This window comes from Tachypleus tridentatus, chromosome 9 (genome assembly GCF_004210375.1).
Source record: "Tachypleus tridentatus isolate NWPU-2018 chromosome 9, ASM421037v1, whole genome shotgun sequence".
In the NCBI taxonomy this organism is placed as follows: Eukaryota; Metazoa; Arthropoda; class Merostomata; order Xiphosura; family Limulidae; genus Tachypleus; species Tachypleus tridentatus.
The window spans coordinates 151815741-151830645 of record NC_134833.1 but is presented as its reverse complement, the minus strand read 5'-3'; the positions used below and the strand labels follow the sequence as shown (position 1 = coordinate 151830645).

At 33.1% G+C, this 14905-nt stretch overlaps 1 protein-coding gene across 6 annotated transcripts in view; it reads right to left on the bottom strand.

The window, feature by feature from the left end:
* Positions 1–10223, bottom strand: part of LOC143226666 (EH domain-binding protein 1-like) — a 174799-nt gene extending 164576 nt beyond the window's left edge. For 5 of the 6 annotated variants that reach the window (XR_013014703.1, XM_076457914.1, XM_076457919.1 and 2 more), the window contains exon 1: positions 10110–10223. The gene's annotated coding sequence lies outside the window, so the exon portion shown is untranslated. Of the gene's footprint in view, positions 1–7333; positions 7467–10109 lie in introns of those variants that run through there. The other variant, XM_076457916.1, reaches the window with a different exon arrangement.
* Positions 10224–14905: the final 4682 nt, after the last annotated feature.

The following is a 14905-nucleotide window of genomic DNA, read 5'->3' as shown; positions in this document are numbered from 1 at the left end:
CTAGGTCTAGTTACTCGTTGTCATGGAATGTTAAACAATAGTGACTCGTTGTCAGGTCTTGTTACATAGTGTTGAATGGTTGCTAGGTCTAGTTACTCGTTGTCATGGAATGTTAAACAATAGTGACTCTTTGTCAGGTCTTGTTACATAGTGTTGAATGGTTGCTAGGTCTAGTTACTCGTTGTCAGGGAATGTTAAACAATAGTGACTCTTTGTCAGGTCTTGTTACATAGTGTTGAATGGTTGCTAGGTCTAGTTACTCGTTGTCATGGAATGTTAAACAATAGTTACTCGTTGTCAGGTCTTGTTACATAGTGTTGAATGGTTGCTAGGTCTAGTTACTCGTTGTCAGGGAATGTTAAACAGAGTGACTCTTTGTCAGGTCTTGTTACATAGTGTTGAATGGTTGCTAGGTCTAGTTACTCGTTGTCAGGGAATGTTAAACAGAGTGACTCGTTGTCAGGTCTTGTTACATAGTGTTGACTGGTTGCTAGGTCTAGTTACTCGTTGTCATGGAATGTTAAACAATAGTGACTCTTTGTCAGGTCTTGTTACATAGTGTTGAATGGTTGCTAGGTCTAGTTACTCGTTGTCAGGGAATGTTAAACAATAGTGACTCTTTGTCAGGTCTTGTTACATAGTGTTGAATGGTTGCTAGGTCTAGTTACTCGTTGTCAGGGAATGTTAAACAGAGTGACTCGTTGTCAGGTCTTGTTACATAGTGTTGACTGGTTGCTAGGTCTAGTTACTCGTTGTCATGGAATGTTAAACAATAGTGACTCTTTGTCAGGTCTTGTTACATAGTGTTGAATGGTTGCTAGGTCTAGTTACTCGTTGTCAGGGAATGTTAAACAATAGTGACTCGTTGTCAGGTCTTGTTACATAGTGTTGAATGGTTGCTAGGTCTAGTTACTCGTTGTCAGGGAATGTTAAACAATAGTGACTCGTTGTCAGGTCTTGTTACATAGTGTTGAATGGTTGCTAGGTCTAGTTACTCGTTGTCATGGAATGTTAAACAATAGTGACTCGTTGTCAGGTCTTGTTACATAGTGTTGAATGGTTGCTAGGTCTAGTTACTCGTTGTCAGGGAATGTTAAACAATAGTGACTCTTTGTCAGGTCTTGTTACATAGTGTTGAATGGTTGCTAGGTCTAGTTACTCGTTGTCAGGGAATGTTAAACAATAGTGACTCTTTGTCAGGTCTTGTTACATAGTGTTGAATGGTTGCTAGGTCTAGTTACTCGTTGTCAGGGAATGTTAAACAGAGTGAACTCTTTGTCAGGTCTTGTTACATAGTGTTGAATGGTTGCTAGGTCTAGTTACTCGTTGTCAGGGAATGTTAAACAATAGTGACTCTTTGTCAGGACTTGTTACATAGTGTTGAATGGTTGCTAGGTCTAGTTACTCGTTGTCAGGGAATGTTAAACAGAGTGAACTCTTTGTCAGGTCTTGTTACATAGTGTTGAATGGTTGCTAGGTCTAGTTACTCGTTGTCATGGAATGTTAAACAATAGTGACTCGTTGTCAGGTCTTGTTACATAGTGTTGAATGGTTGCTAGGTCTAGTTACTCGTTGTCAGGGAATGTTAAACAGAGTGAACTCTTTGTCAGGACTTGTTACATAGTGTTGAATGGTTGCTAGGTCTAGTTACTCGTTGTCAGGGAATGTTAAACAGAGTGAACTCTTTGTCAGGACTTGTTACATAGTGTTGAATGGTTGCTAGGTCTAGTTACTCGTTGTCAGGGAATGTTAAACAGAGTGAACTCTTTGTCAGGTCTTGTTACATAGTGTTGACTGGTTGCTAGGTCTAGTTACTCGTTGTCATGGAATGTTAAACAATAGTGACTCTTTGTCAGGTCTTGTTACATAGTGTTGAATGGTTGCTAGGTCTAGTTACTCGTTGTCAGGGAATGTTAAACAATAGTGACTCGTTGTCAGGTCTTGTTACATAGTGTTGAATGGTTGCTAGGTCTAGTTACTCGTTGTCAGGGAATGTTAAACAATAGTGACTCGTTGTCAGGTCTTGTTACATAGTGTTGAATGGTTGCTAGGTCTAGTTACTCGTTGTCATGGAATGTTAAACAATAGTGACTCGTTGTCAGGTCTTGTTACATAGTGTTGAATGGTTGCTAGGTCTAGTTACTCGTTGTCAGGAATGTTAAACAATAGTGACTCTTTGTCAGGTCTTGTTACATAGTGTTGAATGGTTGCTAGGTCTAGTTACTCGTTGTCAGGGAATGTTAAACAATAGTGACTCTTTGTCAGGTCTTGTTACATAGTGTTGAATGGTTGCTAGGTCTAGTTACTCGTTGTCAGGGAATGTTAAACAGAGTGAACTCTTTGTCAGGTCTTGTTACATAGTGTTGAATGGTTGCTAGGTCTAGTTACTCGTTGTCAGGGAATGTTAAACAATAGTGACTCTTTGTCAGGACTTGTTACATAGTGTTGAATGGTTGCTAGGTCTAGTTACTCGTTGTCAGGGAATGTTAAACAGAGTGAACTCTTTGTCAGGTCTTGTTACATAGTGTTGAATGGTTGCTAGGTCTAGTTACTCGTTGTCATGGAATGTTAAACAATAGTGACTCGTTGTCAGGTCTTGTTACATAGTGTTGAATGGTTGCTAGGTCTAGTTACTCGTTGTCAGGGAATGTTAAACAGAGTGAACTCTTTGTCAGGACTTGTTACATAGTGTTGAATGGTTGCTAGGTCTAGTTACTCGTTGTCAGGGAATGTTAAACAGAGTGAACTCTTTGTCAGGACTTGTTACATAGTGTTGAATGGTTGCTAGGTCTAGTTACTCGTTGTCATGGAATGTTAAACAGAGTGAACTCTTTGTCAGGTCTTGTTACATAGTGTTGAATGGTTGCTAGGTCTAGTTACTCGTTGTCAGGGAATGTTAAACAATAGTGACTCTTTGTCAGGACTTGTTACATAGTGTTGAATGGTTGCTAGGTCTAGTTACTCGTTGTCAGGGAATGTTAAACAGAGTGAACTCTTTGTCAGGTCTTGTTACATAGTGTTGAATGGTTGCTAGGTCTAGTTACTCGTTGTCATGGAATGTTAAACAATAGTGACTCGTTGTCAGGTCTTGTTACATAGTGTTGAATGGTTGCTAGGTCTAGTTACTCGTTGTCAGGGAATGTTAAACAGAGTGAACTCTTTGTCAGGACTTGTTACATAGTGTTGAATGGTTGCTAGGTCTAGTTACTCGTTGTCAGGGAATGTTAAACAGAGTGAACTCTTTGTCAGGACTTGTTACATAGTGTTGAATGGTTGCTAGGTCTAGTTACTCGTTGTCATGGAATGTTAAACAGAGTGAACTCTTTGTCAGGTCTTGTTACATAGTGTTGAATGGTTGCTAGGTCTAGTTACTCGTTGTCATGGAATGTTAAACAATAGTGACTCTTTGTCAGGTCTTGTTACATAGTGTTGAATGGTTGCTAGGTCTTGTTACTCGTTGTCAGGGAATGTTAAACAATAGTGACTCTTTGTCAGGTCTTGTTACATAGTGTTGAATGGTTGCTAGGTCTTGTTACTCGTTGTCAGGGAATGTTAAACAATAGTGACTCTTTGTCAGGACTTGTTACATAGTGTTGAATGGTTGCTAGGTCTAGTTACTCGTTGTCAGGGAATGTTAAACAATAGTGACTCGTTGTCAGGTCTTGTTACATAGTGTTGACTGGTTGCTAGGTCTAGTTACTCGTTGTCATGGAATGTTAAACAATAGTGACTCTTTGTCAGGTCTTGTTACATAGTGTTGAATGGTTGCTAGGTCTAGTTACTCGTTGTCATGGAATGTTAAACAATAGTGACTCGTTGTCAGGTCTTGTTACATAGTGTTGAATGGTTGCTAGGTCTAGTTACTCGTTGTCATGGAATGTTAAACAATAGTGACTCGTTGTCAGGTCTTGTTACATAGTGTTGAATGGTTGCTAGGTCTAGTTACTCGTTGTCATGGAATGTTAAACAATAGTGACTCTTTGTCAGGTCTTGTTACATAGTGTTGAATGGTTGCTAGGTCTTGTTACTCGTTGTCAGGGAATGTTAAACAATAGTGACTCGTTGTCAGGTCTTGTTACATAGTGTTGACTGGTTGCTAGGTCTAGTTACTCGTTGTCATGGAACGTTAAACAGAGTGAACTCTTTGTCAGGTCTTGTTACATAGTGTTGAATGGTTGCTAGGTCTAGTTACTCGTTGTCAGGGAATGTTAAACAATAGTGACTCTTTGTCAGGTCTTGTTACATAGTGTTGACTGGTTGCTAGGTCTAGTTACTCGTTGTCATGGAACGTTAAACAATAGTGACTCTTTGTCAGGTCTTGTTACATAGTGTTGACTGGTTGCTAGGTCTAGTTACTCGTTGTCATGGAACGTTAAACAATAGTGACTCTTTGTCAGGTCTTGTTACATAGTGTTGAATGGTTGCTAGGTCTAGTTACTCGTTGTCATGGAACGTTAAACAGAGTGACTCTTTGTCAAGAATCGTTATTCAATATTGTACAAGTATGTCAGGTGAGTCTACTCTGCGAAATAAAATCTGACAGCGTAGTTTTTTACAATGAAATATCACATGTTAGGAAAAAAGGCTGCCCAGTTTCATTCTTTGCTTTACAATATTATAGAATTGTAACGTATTATTTTAAACAATAAGTTTACTTTCAGCTATCGTTATGGAAAAGTATAATATTATATATATCATTAACAAAAGGTAATTGTTAGTCTATGGTTTTAACAGGTGGCAGCAGTAAGTGTCGTACAGCCTTACCCCAAGTGTTACTTCCGATCAAAGGGATATTACGAACCATTCATACTCACGTGCGCAAGCTCACGCTATACTGAACGTAAAACTTGAGTTTCTCTGTTTTAATTGGTCAGTTTGAAAAAGAAAACCGCTTTAAATTTAATAATGTTAAACAAAAACACTCCGACTGAAAAAATGACGTTTATCTGAAAACGCTATTCCACGTATCAATCCTCTATAGTTTGTCTCTCGGCCTGCACGAGCACATCACAGATCACGTGGGTCTCTGCAAACAATACACAGCAGAAAATTCTCGTTTACCACCAAACACAATAAACACCAAAAAGGTAACTGACTTTATAACTGACTATAGCTATGTGTTCATACCATCAATATTTGAATATCCACTCTAAAACCTAAATGCACAGTACGTGTGTACGAACTGTATTCGAGTCAGGCGGTATAATCACCCAATGACCGTCTTTCCCTGCTCAGTGAACCTCCACCCATTTACCCTAACGGGGTCACGGAGTTTAACATAACGAGAAGGGAGCTGGCTGAAGGGCAACCCCCCTCCCAGTATTATGCTATGTCTTGAAATGACAGTAGTTATTTTGTAAACAAAACAATATACTAAGCAGAGTTGCAGTTTCTCACATTTCTTAACGTCACAAAAAAACGTAGGGTGCGTCCGTGGTTTTGAAAAGTCGATTAGACAAAACCAATTCAATCTTTAAACGGAAATTAAATTCGATTTTCAAGAGTTCAATATTTTTAGCATTTTGTTATTTATTTACGAAACTGTTTAACATAATCAAGCAAAATAAAGAATAATTTTACTGTAATTGTACTAACACATAGGTTTAAATCCGATCATTTTATCGTGTGAACTCTAATTAGATATTTCTAATACAATCTGAACTTCTGACTTTACCCAAACTGAAATACATAAGAAATTATAACACTTTGTTAACACAGTATCTAACAATGAACACTACTTGTAGAATGAGGCTAAAACAAACAAAATTATTATAATTTGTTGACACAATATCTAACAATGATCACTACTTGTAGAATGAGGCTAAAACAAACAAAATTATTATAATTTGTTGACACAATATCTAACAATGATCACTACTTGTAGAATGAGGCTAAAACAAACAAAATTATTATAATTTGTTGACACAATATCTAAAATAATCACTACTTGTAGAATGATGCTAAAACAAACAAAATTATTATAATTTGTTGACACAATATCTAACAATGATCACTACTTGTAGAATGAGGCTAAAACAAACAAAATTATTATAATTTGTTGACACAATATCTAAAATAATCACTACTTGTAGAATGATGCTAAAACAAACAAAATTATTATAATTTGTTGACACAATATCTAACAATGATCACTACTTGTAGAATGAGGCTAAAACAAACAAAATTATTATAATTTGTTGACACAATATCTAACAATGATCACTACTTGTAGAATGAGGCTAAAACAAACAAAATTATTATAATTTGTCGACACAATATCTAACAATGATCACTACTTGTAGAATGAGGCTAAAACAAACAAAATTATTATAATTTGTTGACACAATATCTAAAATAATCACTGACCGTGAAATCTGGCTAACACAAAATAAAGAAATTATAATGCTTTGATGTATTACTTAACCCTATGTGTACATGTGGAGGGTCAAAGTGTGCTAAACTTGTCCTTGTACAAAGTGTCATTCAGCATAGTGCTATGTTTTTTTTTGATGTTACAGTTAGTAAGCTGTCATATCACCCAACCTTAAACTGCTGATTTTACAACAGTTCATATTATGGTTGAGAAAATACTGGATGCAATGTAAAAGTCACAGAAATTAGTTTATGTGGTTTAGTCTATAGAAATAGAATTAACAAACTCTATAATGGATAAAAAATATTTTTAATTTTAATATGATCATCACCTTGTACTCCAACTTCTCAGAGTGACCTTGGTATTTCACAGACATGCCTTTAGTATAAATCTTTACTAACATATCTGGTTTATTGCGTTACAACAGACTTGTACTATTAACTAGAAACTTGCCACATTTCTTGAAGATTCATTTTTCAAATTCAGAATTATAGTTAACATTATTTCTCTGTTACAGGAAGAGATTATTTGTAAATGTATCACCTAAAAGTAAATAAAGCCTGCAGCTGAGACTGCTACCAAATAAACAAACTATTAAAATCGACAGAGATGAAATACTCTATATTTCATTCTTAAGCAATAACCTATAGCCCACTTTTAGGTTTCTGTCAATTTATCACAAACGGTACACAAAGCATCGAATAGTGTTTACTTGCAAAAGTAATTTTTGCTATTTCATTATGATACTAGAATCACAATTAAAACTAAAACAACTGACAGCTCCAAGCCGAGAATGTTTCTTGAGGTAAGCCTACTTCTTAGTTACTCATTAGAAAACTTGTCACTTGATAGTTTTTCAACAGTAAGTTGGAATATTTTTGATACAGAATTAAACCAGACTTATATACACTCAGTAAATGTTTCAGAAAAGATTTTTCAAGAAAGACAGATCTGACATACTTTTATTTTTCTGAACTTTTAATAAGGAACTTCAAAAGACACTGTTGTTTAGGCACCTCTTTTGAAATGTTTCATTCTCCACTTTTACTAATTATCATGTATGGTGGGCTGAACACCTTGCTCCACATGTGAAATTTACCCCATGGCTTACTAGTACCCTGGTTAATAAAGAAATTCATCTTTGAAACATGATCGTGTTTGAATTATGACATTCAACGATATTAGTTGTTTAATCAAATGTTATCTGTAGTCACTGGAATAAATGTTTTATCTTCTGTTTTCTGTAAACTACCAGAACCAAAATTTCAAAAAAATCTTTATTTTAGCTGGTAAATTCAGTTACTCTGTTGAATTTACATAAACCTTTTTACCTGGTTTGTGAACATTTACATCTTTGTTATAGGTGGTGTAATGAAAAAATATCCAGTTATTTTTATGGTGTGTTTTTTTTCAAGAGAACCTGAAAAGGTACACATACAAATGTACATGTAACTGGTTATTAACTTGTATTAAGGTTCTAGCTTATTGCACTTTCTTCTTAAAGCTTTGAAAAACTGTACTTAACTAGTTCATAATTCTTATATTCAGATATCTATAAGATACACTGTGGAAAACATAAGTTCAGTAAAGTTGTAACTTAGATGAAAGGCTAAATTCAATGTTAACACTAAATAAAACAAACCACTGCTACTTAGCAGTGAAATCCCTGCCACCTAAAATAAACCTCAGAAAAACCAATAAAACTTTGTCACTTTTATGTTGTATTTCACCATTTACATTCCGTAATTAGCATAATTACAGTTAGATTTTGATAATTTTAACAAGTTATCTTAATTAAATATTTATCTTTGATTTAATACATATATATATATATATACACACACACATACAAATTTTTCTTTGTTTTCATTTTTGCGCAAACCTACATGAGGGCTATCTGCGCTAGCCATCCATAATTTGACAGTGTAAGACTAGAGGGAAGGCAGCTAGTCATCACCACCCACTGCCAACTCTTGAGCTATTCTGTTACCAACTAATAGTGGGACTGACCATCACATTATAATGCCCCCACAGCTGAAAGGGTGAGCATGTTTGGGATTTGAACCCATGACCCTTGGATTACACACAAATGCACACAATTACTTAATTACTGCTCCAAGCAATACCAAGTTTCATACACTTTATTTTGGCATAGATGTACCAATTTTTGCTTAATATCAAATCCTTTTTACTACCCTGTCCTTACATAATATTGATAAGTTATCAACATATGTTTCTATGTTGTATTTATAGTATGTGTATATTTGTGTGTCTGTATATGTTTGTATATGTATATACTCACAAATACATTTTGCTATAAGATGTCTTCACTTAACTACCATATCCTCTTTGTATAACTCAATATGTTTCCCAAATCATTTTGTGTGGGACCTATTTATGAATTTTTATATAGTGAAACTATTGTCCATATTAGTTTCTTCAGTCATTTCCATTTTCATAACAGAAATAAAATACAAAATAATATTCAATTTTTATTACAACCACAATCATGTTTAAACAGGTAACAGATAAAGCAATCATATCCACTATTACAGTTAACATGTTAGCAGCAACAGAAATTTAACTGCACCATTTTAAAAATGCCAAAAATTAAGAGTGAAACAACAAAAACATTAAACAAAACAATGTATTTATAAGTAAATAATAAAAACACTTGTCATATAACAGTAAGATGGAGTTTTTGTGATAACAGAGGGATGACCTATATAGAAATGCAACTTATGTATGTACAAAAACTAAAAACCCTTAAAAATCAGCCCTACAACTGATATAAAGATGCACTTATAATAAGGGAAATATGGTAAAATATACACATTGTTTACAGTGTTAAAGTTACCATTAAAAAAGTGTAAAACCTTTGTATAAACATAAATACAAATTCATTAAAAACAAACAACTGAGAGGTATCGTCTTTCTTACCATTCTGAAATGGAGAGTCCTACAATCAAACTATTTATATATACACACACTTTTGTATTCAATGTTTCTTATGTATATGAACACTGTGGATCTACTAATAATGTCTTTGACTTCAACAACAAAAACGTACATAAGCACAGACCAGAATTATCTTATAATTGAATTGGATTATTTTATGTAATACCTAACGCTCTTACTTCTAAAGAAAAATATATCTGGCTTTACAATCATGCATAACAGGCAGTTTAATTCCAAAATCACAGGTGCGGTCTTCTTTGACTTGGACTTTAGTTTTACAAACAGAATGATGTTTGTAGTCATATACTGACTAGTTTACCTAAACCTAAGAAATTACTGAACTCGTTGATACCAAACTTTTTAAGTTCATCGTTAACATTTTAGATATGATTTTTCATTACCCTATATTAATACTTTATAAATGTGAGAATAACACTGGATTAATCTCACAAAAGCTAATTGGAATATTAAATCAGCACCCATCACGGCGTCACACCCATACGTGAATGGATGATGAGGGAGAAAATTAGCGTAATAGTAACATTAGAATATACTGGAACAGTAGAAGTACTGCAGTATATAAATTACAATAGCAACATTGACAAAAAAATACATTTGTGGTGATAGTGCTACTAGTAATAATAGTTAAAACATATATATATATATACAACGTTAGTCTGAGTTTAAAATATTCAAATTAAAATAGCTGGTTAACAATTATTAAATATGAATAAGTATAACGTCTTAATAACTTCTTTAAGTTGCAAAAAGTACTTACTTTAATAAACTGAAACTCTTCGTCACCAAATAAACACACATTTTTGTTGCAACTAACAACAGTAGTTTACTTCACCAAAACAAATAAATCAGCACACAGTGAATGCGATCTTAATGCCATCTACTATCATCTACTCACAAAAACGTAACCAGAAGGAGAAAACGAGAAACAACGTACTTCCAAAAAAATGATGTTTATAACGCAATGAAATATTTTTTTTCAACGATAAGGATTTTAAAAATATTTACGAATAAGAAATTGAATTGGTGTTATGTTAAGAAAGACTTCTCTCAGCACAATGATTTTGTGTCTTTTCTCTGCAGACGAATAACACACATATCAAAATACTATTGCCAAGTGAAAACAAAATATATTGTCTTTGTTATCAATTCATTTTCTTCAAATATATTTTGCTAAATTTTGAATTGTTTTAACTAATGCATATTTGTTTATGCTTGCATATTCAAAGTGTAGGTCAAAGAAATTTTATTTAAAAGAGGAAAGCGTTAACGATTCTTTATTTCTTATGAAAAGAATATTTATAAATATTTGTAGTCTATAAATTGCATTGCACAAATAAGTGAGCGACACCAATCATAATTACGATGCAATGATAATATCTAAGTATCTAGTCACAATAATAAGGTATAATGATTCTTAAAAAATTAAAATCACTAGCTCACACTGGATCGCAAAAGTAATAATTAAGTTTTGTTTGTTTGTTTTGGAATTTCGCACAAAGCTACTCGAGGGCTATCTGTGCTAGCCGTCCCTAATTTTGCGGTATAAGACTAGAGGGAAGGCAGCTAGTCATCACCACCCACCGCCAGCTCTTGGGCTACTCTTTTACCAATGAATAGTGGGATTGACCCTCACATTATACGCCCCCACGGCTGGAAGGGCGAGCATGTTTAGCGCAATAATTAAGAAACGAAAGATTGTTTGTTTGTTTTTGAATTTCACGTAAAAGGAAGAAACATAGCATTCTTTTTTTCAAATCTCCTCCCAAAATATCTAACTAGTTTAGAAGTGATGATCTTTTTAGGAATAGAATTCGTACAACGGCGAAGGTACATAATCTCAAAAACTTTAATTACCGCTCATTGTCGTAATCAAAATTTATCATAAACAATTGAGAGAAATTATAATGTATGTACGTAATTTCATTATTAACAGATTGAAGCTAACCCTAACCTACATCTTTCATGCTACTCAAAAAAGGATATATGATATAAAGTATGTATATTTTGAACACAATATTTTCGTTGTTGTGTCTGTTAAAATTATAAAGTTTTGTAACCATAATGATATTGTCTAAAAATAAAAATAAAAACATTAATTAAAATGTTTTTGAAATGGAGAAGTAATAACTTTGTGTGTGTGAATTGCATGATTTAACATTGATGGGAAATATTTGTTTGTTTGTTTCAGATATTTACGTAATGCCAGACAGACGTTACCTGCAAATCTCTTTTATAATTTTGAATTGATTTACAGCTCTCACCACCAATTTTCGAGCTGCTGTAATCGAAAATTGCGATTTTACCATTATTTTTATAATGCCACTCTCGGCCAGTAGACGATTAAAGGTTGTGTGCACAGGCACCAATAATTTATGGAGACTCTACCTCTTATACAATTTTACATAGAATAAAATTATCAATGGGCCCCCATTAATAGCATGGGCCGTGGGGCTGAGCCCCCTCTAACCCATACTTAAAACGCCACTGCGCTCAACCCTGAGATAAAAAAAAGCGTGAATTGTAAAGTTTAAGTTTCCTTTGGTAAGTTGCATGCTATTAAGTATAAAATTAACATTCGTCGTCACTAAATAATAAGTTATCAAAGTGTCCGAATATGTGTAAACATTTTGGTTGTTAAAATTAATTAATTATTGCACATTTGAACAACAGAAACAAAACAAAAAGGGATGATAACAATAAACTAAGAGTTTGAAGCAAATTAAATACTAACTAATATAATCATCAAATTTTATAAAAGTGTTCAACACGTTGTAACTAAAATATTTACGTTTTTTTCTGCGTTAAAACTTTGTTTTACTTTCACTCTATCATCATATTAATTCTTTAAGTATCATTTAAATTAAATACTTCTTCAGCGAAAGGAATTTTTTTAATATGTAAAAAATTAATTCGGTATTCTGTGCATATTTTTGCCATAGCAGTTTTATTCAGCATGTCACAAAGCTGATGAATAACAACCATTATTATAATGTTCTTTTGATTATGTCCACTGTCCAATTGAATATAAATTAATTTTTAAAATATTTGATACTTTTATTCTGTATATTGTTTTTCACTGCGCTACGGGAAGATTTACTTCATTAATAAATCACATGTTAGACTAAACAGTAAGTGTGTGTGTGTGTTTTCTTGTAGCAAAGCTACATCGGGCTATCTGCTGAGCCTACCGCAGGGAATCAAACCCCTGACTTTAGATTTCCAAATCCGTAGACATACCGCTGTACTAGCGAGGGAGGGAACAGTAATTATTAAACTCGTATATAACTTATATATCGTCAGTGGCTAGAGCTTTATTATCTAATACCAGGTATCTTAAATGTAAGTAATATTATGATACGATATGACAAAGTGCAACTTGTAATTGTCCAAAATATTATTAATATGATGTATCCTAAATAAATGATCAACTTTTTAAACTGGAAAATTTAAAATTACAAACATTTTGGTTTGTACAGAATGACATCCTATCAAGAAATCATTTATTTAATAATTATTCTCATCTAGTATGACGATGTCACTTGAGATAACAAGTTACTAGTAATTTCTCGTTCGTAAAAAGTCGTTATTTTATGGAATACAACCCAAATTACAAGAGCCTGCCTGTCATCCGATGTTGTTTTTTTTTCTTTTACATATCAATTTCTTTTATTCTAAAATAATCTATTTGACGAAAGGGGCCAAATGTTAATTACGTTAATTTACAATCGCATAAGAAGCTCTGATTGTAGTTCCTAAATTGTCAAACATAACCACCCACATTAACCATTCGAAACAAAAAAAAAAAAAAGTGCTATACAACTTTGCGACTATTTTAATAACACTAGCGAAATTTTGTTCAAACTACAGTGTAAAACAAGAGATGGCGTCATTTTTCTCTTTATCAACATCAAATGACTTTTCAGTGCAAGGCATACAATTTCAGGGTTAAAAGTCTGGAAAGTTACCAATGACCCACTGAGTGATTTGGCATTCGAGAGAGGAAAGCAACAGACAGTTACAAAAAATACGAATTATTAATATGAGCTCTATTTGGCATAAAAAAAAAAAAGTGTTTGGTAAAAGCTAATGTAAGATTTAAGTTATGAAGTTCTATTGTCGTGTATGTGTATAGATATTGAAATATAATTATCAGGTGCAGTCTTGTTTTCGCTTCGCGTCGTCTTTGTGGATATTTGAATTATAGATACCCAGGAGGGTCAGGTGCACAATACCTCTTCTCCATCCATAACTTTCATGTCGGCTACTACTATGTTGTTGTTTTGGTACTTTTGGGCCAGAGTAACCTTCAGTACTCCGGCCCTTTTCAGGGCAATATCCATGTATTGTCTTGAGTTCGCCCCATTATTTATTTTTTACTTTCTTCTTTTATATATAATTACATTTATTTTTTAAATATATTTATATTTAAAGGAAAAAAGAAAAATGAAAAATAATAATACAAAAAAATAATATTATACTGGTTTTAAGTGTCTAATGCAATAATATCTTGTTTTCTTGTGATACAGTGTATTTCAAATTACCACAAAAAACAAAAGCTAATAACAAACAGGTAGGGTCAGTTTACTTTAAATAAAGTCAATACAAATGGTAAAATATTTTATTGTTTTCTGAATCTTACATAGAGACCTCAAGTTCACTAGTAGAAAAATCTAAGAAATTTAATCATAAAATTATATATTAATTCACTAAACAGACTTTGAACAAGTACATATTTACAAAACAAATTATCAAATAACACTTCAGTTTAATAGCACCACGTTAGACTTTACCATCTGTTGAGCACATGCCATAAGTACAAAAAAAAACATCAAATATTGTCTCATTGTAAGGATGCACCAGAAGTAATAAAAATGTAAACACTGAGTAATAAACAGTAAAATAAAGCTGTTAACATAGTTCAAACTACGTGTAGTCAAAGGAAAGTCTTGTAGTACAACATTAGTTGTACATCAAAAGAAAGAAATTGCGTAATTTCTACGTACAACCAAAAACTGAAACTTCCATTAGTTAACATTTACAGGCATTCAGTTCTAGTACTTCACTCATCAAATTAAAAAGATGTTTCAATTCTCTACACTTATGAGACTTTCCACTCTGAACACTGAATAAAAAAATGTAAGGCTGGTATGTTAGATTACATACTAACATTAATTGACTTTGCACATTTAACTGTAGGATTCATACATTTCCATAAATCATTATTAAACCACACCAGCAGTTACTGTGAGGTATATTTTGATTAGAATGGTTTCACAAACAGATCAGAATTTGAACGTTTCACTTTTTCACATACAAAGGATTACATTTTTATCCTTATGGGAATATCTGATGATGAGTAAGTCACTATCTACGTCACATATTGAGTAATTTTAGTTACGTGTCATCTTAGTACTGCACTTCTGATTTTTTTTTTTTCTTTTCAGTTGAATGGAAAATATAACTTTTTTCTAAACTTATATTTATCAGAAACTTCCTTGAACTAAATATTGTATTTTTATAGAATTAAAGTTACTTACTTTCAGTATAAGAAAT